This window comes from Phascolarctos cinereus, unplaced genomic scaffold, assembly GCF_003287225.1.
Source record: "Phascolarctos cinereus isolate Bilbo 61053 unplaced genomic scaffold, phaCin_HiC Scaffold_3;HRSCAF=262, whole genome shotgun sequence".
Taxonomy (NCBI): domain Eukaryota; kingdom Metazoa; phylum Chordata; class Mammalia; order Diprotodontia; family Phascolarctidae; genus Phascolarctos; species Phascolarctos cinereus.
The window spans coordinates 156,711,890-156,720,837 of NW_027555736.1; the positions used below are offsets into that span (position 1 = coordinate 156,711,890).

Genomic DNA, 8,948 nt, shown 5'->3' on the forward strand with positions numbered 1-8,948 from the left:
CTGGAACTTCAGATTTGCTAGGGCTGCCCTTGAGAGCAGGGAAGCTACCAATCAATTGACAAATATTTCAGTGCCAAATATGTGCTTAGCACTGTGGCAGTAACATAAGATTAACTAATATATGAATGTTAATATAATTAATATAACTAACATATAACTTATATATATATATATATATATATATATATTTCACTCTGAAGAAACACAATTAAGTTGGGTAAAGAAAAGATGAACTCGCTTGAACTATTTACCAATACTAATTAATTGTGAAGAGAGGCTTCATGGTACAGTAGATTGAGAGCTGACCTAAAAGCCAAGAATACCTGGTTTCAAGTGTTACCTTTGATATATACTAACTGTATTACCTTGGGCAAGTCACTTGGCTTCTTAAAGCTCTTGTTGTTATTCAGTTGGTATTGCATTGGTAGAGTTTCATCACCTGGGAGTTCCCTATATCAATAAAGTTATAGGTTCAGTCATTGTCGTCTTAGTAGTAGTAGTAGTTATGATTGTTGTTGATGTTGCAAATAATGGTAATAGTAATCCCTCTCCTAATTAGCTGTGAAATGGCTCATTGAGGATTCTAAATGCTACGGGAGTTCAGAGAAGAGGGGAATCGGTATTGGAATCATTCTTGAAAGCTTCATTGAAGAGGTGAAATTTGAATTGGGTCTTGAAAGATAAGGAAATAAAATTTCAATAAACTGAGGGAAGCAGAAAGGACATTCCATAGGGTGAGGAAATTGTGTGCATGCAAAGAGTGCAGGAAATCAGAAATAACAATATAACAAATTATGTTTATGGGTTATTGAGAAGACTGTGCAAAGGATGACTATTGGGATCCAACACAAAATAAGACTGGATAGATAGAGAATCCAAATTATGGATGACTTTGAAAGTCATGCAAATGGGCTTAGCCTTCATTTCTAATGAAATAGCTGGCCATGTCATGAAAAGTGCTTCTGGAAGACTTTTCTCTCAGGGACAGGCAGCATGGTACAGTGGATAAAGGTCGAGCCTTGGAGTGAGGAAGATCATCCCTCTCAAACCACCTTTCTTCTTAACTTTCCTTTCTTGGAGAGAGCACCACTATCTTTCTAGTCACTCACATTTGAAAACTTGTAGTTATCCTTGCCTCTTCTCTCCCTAGTGACTATAACTAACCATTTTCTAAATCCTATTGACTCTATCTTTACAACATTTTTCACTTTGTCCCCTTTTCTCCATTCTCTCTTCAGTCCAAGTCCTTAACAACTCTTGCCTGGACTGATGAAGTTGCCTCCTAATTAATCTCCCTGCCTCCAGTCTCTTTCCTCTTTAATCCATCCTCCACAAGGCTGCCATATTGCTAAAGCACAGGTCTGACATGTAACTGTCTTGCTCAAGAAGCTTCAATAGTTCTTATGTCCTCTAAGATACAACACAAATTCCTCTGCTTGTCATTTGAAGCTCATCACAATGTTTTAAATTTATCTTTCTAATCTAAACTAACTTCCCATTACTCCTCCACTCTGTATCTTGGCCAAACTGGCCTACTTTGCTCCCTATAGGCAGCATTCTAGCTCTACCTCCATACCTTTGCGCAAAGTTGATCTTAGTTGTGCTTAGAATGTTCTCGCTCCTTACTTCTGCATCTTGGAATTTCTAGCCCTGTTTAGGATTCAATTCAAGGGCCACCTTCTAGATGAGGTCTTTCTTGAACCCCCTATTAACATTGGGTGTTAACTGTTTAAACTTCCATTTCTTAGTTTTTCCCACTCCCAAAATTAATATATAATTATACGTATGCTATTTATATATGTATACATATATGTATATGTATTTATGTATATGCTAGAGAAGGAAATGGCAAACCACTCCAATATCTTTGCCAAGAAAACCCCAAATGGGGTCATATAGAGACAGACATGATTGAAATGACTGAACAACAAAATGTGTGTGTGTGTGTGTGTGTGTGTGTGTAGTGTTTGCTTATTTATGTAGTTATCTCCTAATCATAAGTAAGCTTCTTGAAGGCAGAGACCATTCCTTTTTGGCCTTTGTATCCCAGACCCTTGCATAGAGCTAGGCTTCTAGGAACATAGTAAGCACTAAATAAATGCTTGTAGAGTTAAATTGAATTGTGGAATTTAAGTCCTACCCCTGACACATACTACATATATATGTGTATATACATGCATATATGTATGCATGTGGATATGTGTGTATGTGGATGTATATATGTACATATATGTATATATACATATATACCTATATACATATATGTGTCCACATACATACATATATGACCATGGACAAATCATTTAACCTTTCAGTGCCTCAGGTAACTTAACTAAGATTTTTAAAATTGCTAATCTGTGTTTGTGGATTGTTTCCATACCTGGAACACCCAGATCTGAACAACCAAAGTCTGACAGGATTAAAGTTAGGGAGGACAGTTAGAAAACTGTTACATTAATCTAGGACTAGACTGAGATGAAAAAAGTCAGAGTGAAAAGGGATTGATATATATATATATATATATATATATATATATATATATATATATACATATATATATATGAGAATATTTTATTTTTTCCCAATTACATGTAAAAACAATTTTTAATATTCATTTAAAAATTTTTTTGAGTTCCAAATATTCTCCCTGTCTTCCCTCTCCCCTCCTTGAGTTAGTAAGCAATTTGATATACGTGTGCAGTCATGCAAAACATATTTCCACATTAGCCATGTTGTGAAAGAAAACACAGACCAAGAAAAAAAAATGAAAAAATAGAGAAAGTAAAAAATAGTATGTTTCTATCTGCATTCAGACTCCATTAGTTCTTTCTCTGGAGGTGGATTGCATTTACCATCATGAGTTCTTTGGAATTGGCTTGGATCATTGTATTACTGAAAATAACTAAGTCATTCACAGTTGATTGTCATACAGTATTGCTGTTGCTGTGTACAATGTTCCAACCTGGTTCTGCTCATCTCATTCTGCATCAGTTCATATAAGTCCTTCCATTCTGAAATCATCCTGCTTGGCATTTCTTAGAGCCCAACAATATTCCATTACAAGGGACTGATATATTTTGAAAAACTATTTTTAAAAAGATTTAGTGATAATCTGTATCTAAGGGATAAAAGAGAGGACTAAGTCACAGAATATCTCAAGTCTGAGATATTTGGAGAAAAGTGACGCCACTGACAAAAAAGTTGGAAAGGAAACCTACACAGGGGAAACAAATGATGGGTTTGGTTTTAGACATTTTGAGTTGATGGTAGGACATTAAACTAAAAATAGTTAGTAGGTCATTAAAGACACAGAATGAGGATAAAGGACAGCATTGGAGAGAGTAATCGTTAAAGCCATGAGAATGAGTGAATTCCCCAAGAGTATACAGAGTGAAAAAGTCCAAGAATGGACCCTTAGGAAATACTTATAGTTAGGTTCCAGGAAGAAAAATAGGAGCCAATGAATTTTTAAAAAGAAAATCATCAGAGAAAGAACTGGAATTGTTTAGTGTTACAGATGCCAAGAAATGAGAAAGTTTCAAGAAGGAAGGAATACTCAAAAAGAACGAGAGCAGAGAAATATTTGTGAAATATTTCTCAGCTCTTTCTTTCATGTCAGCCGTAGTTTCTATTCCATTCTGCTCCTCCCAACCTCTCTATCAAGGGCAAGGGGGCATTGCTCCCTTAAGACAGATATTTCCAGCCAGGGCAAAGCAGAGAATTGAGATATTTCTCTGAAAAATTCAGGTAAGAATTCAATTTTGTCTTCAATTATTTGGGCTAATTCCAGAAGACTAAGTTGCTAAAGATAGCACTTTAAATGACCATGCCACTCTTCTGCTCAAGAAGTTCCAGTAACTTCCAATTGTCTCTTGGACAATGACCACTCTGGCTCCACCCTATCTTTTCAGGCTGATTTCTCATTTTTCTTTAAAATATCTGAAGAATTACACTTGCAAATCACCCAAAGGGCAATGGAGAGATACATGGACATGAATAAGCTGCTACATATTACCAATGAAGAATTGTGAAGAAAAAAAAACAGCATAAATGCTATTACCAAAGAAATGTATGACTGGAAAAGGTGAACTGGACAGGTAGGAATAGCTGGAAAGAGCCAATGGACAGCCTGTGGTATACACTGTACTGCTACCCACACAATGTTTAGGGATCTAAAGGAAGGCACTAAGAACCTTAAAATGGCCCCCTGTGCAGAATTTATAAGACATGGGCTAGAATAGACAAGCATCTTTGCTGAAGTGCTCATCCACATCAGTGACTTCACAAATCCATAGGATCTCAGTTTTAGAGCTGGAAAGGACCTATTCCACCTCCCTCATTTTACAGATGAGGAAACAAAAGCAGAACAAGGTTGAATGAGTTGACTAGCATTACAAGGGAGAAATTGGAAGAGCCAGCATCTCTGGATTCAAACCCAGGCCTCTGATTCCAAATTCAGTACTCTTTTCACTGAGCCATGTGGCTTCAGTTGTAAAATGTAAGTTCAGTTCATTTCCTGATAGGGTCTTTGCTACCTCTTCGTCCCTAACCTCTCCCCTGCCCCCCACTGCAAGCACGACCTTGTCAAAAAAAACTATAAAGCTCCTCCTTGGCCCCAAGCTGAGTTTTTAATGCAATTGGCTCTCAGTGCCCTTCAGGTCAGAGTTGGGTAAATTGACATGGTTGGGAGTCAACAGCTTGGAAGAAAGTCATCAATGGCAACCTGAGTCCTCATAGTTTGACGTTCCCCTCCATGGATACAACCCTTTTCTTTGCTCGGGGATCTGTAAGGGTCCATTCATGGGCACACTTGTGGAAGATTTAGACAGGGAGGAGTTTTTGTTATTGGCGGTAGTGGTGGCTTAGTGTTTTGTTTTGTTTTGTTTTTCTAAAAGTGAATAAGTGAATAACCTCCCTGTCAAACAGGCCTCTGGTGAATTCCAGGCCACTCTGGGGGCCAGCTGCTCCTCCCACCCCAAGCTCCCACCCCAAATGAGCAGCAGCTGTTCGTTTCCTCTTAGCCAGGGTGGAGGAAGCTGGGAATCCAATTACTTTTCTCTGGGAGCGCTATCCAACCCTCTAGCTTCCGAGAACGGGAACAGCACTGGGAAGCGGTGGGGGGTGGCGGCTAGATTAGAGTAGATTGTAGAAATAACAGCTCTTCCCTGTCTCATTTCCTTCCCAGCCCTATCGCTGCCAGGTCTGGAGCCTTCACCCCCAAGCTGCTGCAGCTGCATTCATGCCAGAGGCTCCGCTCCGCGGTTAGTTGAATGGTCTTACCAGCGCTGCCTGGACTATTTGTCCTTCCGCCGGGGCTGAACTCTACTATCAGCGGGAGTGACGCCCAGACCTCTGGCGTCGGTGAAGCTGAGGTGGGAGTGAGTGACAGGAGATTAGCTGGAGGGTTCCCCCCCTCCTCCAGCCGAGATCCGTCAGTCTTAGAGCAACCCTACAGAACGGACTCTAAGCCAATACACGGGGTCGACCGGCACTCACCTTTAACTCTTTCTACTTCACATTCTCTGTCTCACAAGGTTTTCTGTTCAGGCTGCATAGACCGGGGCCCGCGACCCCAAACTGTTGCTCCAGTTAAGCAAGATTGAAATGCAAAGGTTGAGAAGGAAGAGGGAGAAGGAAAAACAAGAGGAGGAGGAAGAAGAAGGAAGCGAAGAAGGAAGAAGAGTAAGAAGAAGAAAAAGAAGAGGAAGAGGAGGAGGAGGAAGAGGAAGAAGAACTAGTTTTGAAATAGTACTCCAATTATTCAATGGGTTTGTGGTCTTGTCTGGGGAGAGGGAGGAAGAAAGAGGAAGGGTTATATGAGTGCAGGTCAAACTCCTTCCACACATTCTCATCCTGTACCATTCTTGTCCAAGCTTTTATTTTTTTAATAGCAAAAATTATGGTCAGAGGCAAAAAGTCAACCACATTGTATCTTCCTAAACACCCTTCAAGAACAGTATAGAGATTTGGAAACTGCATCTCCATACATTCTTTAGAGACAATAAAGGCCTCAGAAATAACTTCAGGAGTTTCTTTCTCAGCTCATGTCCCTAGTTCATTCACTGTATTGAATAAATCATTTATTTTCTATACAAGAATAATAATAACAATAGATAGTTTTCATATGACACTTTAAGGTTTGCAAAGCATTTGACATCATTTGAATCTCACAACAACCCTTGGAGGACATTTCTTTAGATCCCTAAACATTGTGTGGGTAGCAGTAGAGTGTATACCACAGGCTGTCCACAGGCTCTTTCCAGTTATTTCTACCTGTTCAGTTCACCTTTTCCAGTCATATTTCTTTGGTAATATCATTTATGCTATGTTTTTTTTTTTTCATGCTGACAGATTCTCATGGGGAAAGACTTCACAGCCTATCACCTGCTTGAATACCAGTCTTTGCTCCATGATCTCTAGGTAGGGAAATTCATTCCCTCCCAAGGCTGTCTATTCTACTTTTGGATGACTTTTAATTATCAAGGAAACTTTCCTTTCATTAACCCTCGATTTGATTGAACCTTTGCAACTTCCACTCATTGCTATTAGTGCTGGCTTTCAGAGGCCAAGCAGAATATGTCTAATCCCTCTTCCATGTAACCACCTTTAAAGTTTTTTAAAAGCATTAACTGCCCCACAAAATCTTTTCTTCTAGAGGGCAAACTTCCCCATTTCCTTCAGCTAGGCCTCATTTGTCATGAGCTTGAGGCCCTTTATCATCCTGGTTGTCCTCCATTAGAAACTATTCAGTCCTTCCTAAAACGTGGCATCCACACCAGCACTCTAGGTGCAGTCTAATGCAGAGGCCCAACACCGCCCTGCTCCTGAACTTAGTACAACCTAAGATTGTATTAGCTTTCTGAGCTCGTATGTCATACCTTCTTGAATCATAAGGAACTGGTAGTTTACTCAGCTCTTTCTTCATAGCAGCTTCTATCTAGTAAGGCCTCTCCCATCTTGTATTTGTGAAATTAATTTTTGAACCCATATATGACTTTGCCTTTATCTTTATTAAATTTTGTCTTCTTAGATTCAGCCTAATGTTCTAGCCTGTCAAGATCTGTTAACATCTTGTTTTGATCTGAGAAAAGGCTACTCAATTATCCATTATGTTAGTTATCCTTTCCAGCCCTGTGTCATCTGCAAAATAGATAAGCATGCCATTTATATGTTTATTCAAGTCATTGATAAAAATGCTAAATAGGACAAGGTCAAGCATAGAAGCCTGGAGCTTGCCACTAGAGACTTCCTTCCAACTTGGCATCAAACATTAATGATTATTCTTTGAGTTCAACCATTCAACCTGCTCCCAATCCACCCAACTGTAGCTGACATCTCTCCATCTGTTCCACAGGAACAGCATGACAGTCTTTATCAAATACTTTTCTAAAATCTAGGTAAATTACAGCTACAGCATTACCTTGACCTACTACTGTAGTTACTCTTTCAAAAATCAAAATACAGTTGGTCGGGCATGACCTGTTCAAGATGGAACCATGCTTCACCCTTTGAGTGTTGTTTCCTTTTCTAAATGCTAACTAACCATCCTTTTAATAATCTGTGCTAGAATTTTTGTCAGGAATGCAAGTCAAACTCATAAACCTGCAGTTTGAAGACTCTATTTTCATCCTTTTTTAAAAAATCAGGATATTTGCCTTTTCCAGCCCTGAGGAATAATAAGAAGTAGAATTTATGTAGTGTTCTACCCATGTTATTTCATTTGATCCTCATAACCACCATGCTAGGTAGGTGCTATTATCATCTCTGTTTTACAGATGAGGAAACTGAGGATAAGAAAGGTTAAATGTCTTGTCTATGGTCACATAACTATGTATCTTACTCAGAATTTGAAGCCAGCTCTTCCTGATTTCAAGCCCAGTACTCTATCTACTCTACCATCTAGCTGCCTCTCCTATCCTCCATGATCTTTCAAAAATCACTGGCAGTGGTTCAGAAACGATATTTGCCATTCCCCCTGCCATTTTCTGGATGTAGTTTATTTGGATCTCATCAACGGCATATTACTATCTTTATATTTATCTTGGTTATCAATTCCTTATTAGCCATTTTCACACTGTCCTCTATGGTCCAAAGGTTATTCTACTTGGCTGAGAAAACAGAAGCTAAATAAATGTTGAGTAGCTTTGCCTTATCACTCCAGTACCTTTGCCAAGCAATCCCCAGATGGGGTCACAATGAAGCAGACATGACTGAAACAACTGAACAGCAACAAAACAAGCAATGAGGCAGCTAGATGACACGGTAGACATAGCCCTGGGCCTAGAGCAAGGAAGACCTGAGTTCAAATATGGCCTCAGATGTTTTCTAGCTATGTCCATGTAGGCAAGTCATTGAACTTCCATCTGCCTCAGTTTTCTGATCTGTAAAAAGAGGATAATAATAATACCATGGTTGTTGTGATGATAAAAAAGAGATGTTATTTGTAAAGTGTTTTGCAAATGTTAAGGCACTACATGTTGTTGTTGTTCAGTTGTTTTAATCATGCCCGACTCTCTGTGACTCCATTTGAGGTTTCTTGGCAAAGATACAGAATGGTTTGCCGTTTCCTTCTTCAACTCATTTTACAGATGAGGAAGATGAGGCAAATAGGGTTAAGTGACTTGGCCAGGGTCACATTGCTAGTAGATGTCTGAGGCCAGATTTGAACTCAGGAGAAGGAGTCTTCCTGACCCTAGACGCCTTCTACTGTGCCACCTAGCTGCCTCGAGGAAATGTGTAGTGTATTTTATCACATGTATGTAATACTTTATGGTTTACAATGTTTTCTACAACCAGGCAAGGCAATGGTGCTATCACATTCTTCAGAGGAGGAAGGAACAATATGTACACAGGTAAGTCAATATAAAATATGTACACAATAAAACAATTTCAGTTATCAATTGAGAGAATCAGGAAAGACCTTATATAAGAGATGACACGTGATCTGA

General features: G+C 39.2%; 1 long non-coding RNA gene across 2 annotated transcripts in view; it reads right to left on the bottom strand.

Annotated features, from left to right (window-relative positions):
* LOC110205212 (uncharacterized) overlaps window positions 1-5,952 on the bottom strand; it is a 43,285-nt gene extending 37,333 nt beyond the window's left edge. For both annotated transcript variants that reach the window (XR_002323525.2, XR_002323526.2), the window contains exon 1: window positions 5,497-5,952. This is a non-coding gene — a long non-coding RNA (uncharacterized LOC110205212). The remainder of the gene's footprint in view (window positions 1-5,496) is intronic.
* Window positions 5,953-8,948: the final 2,996 nt, after the last annotated feature.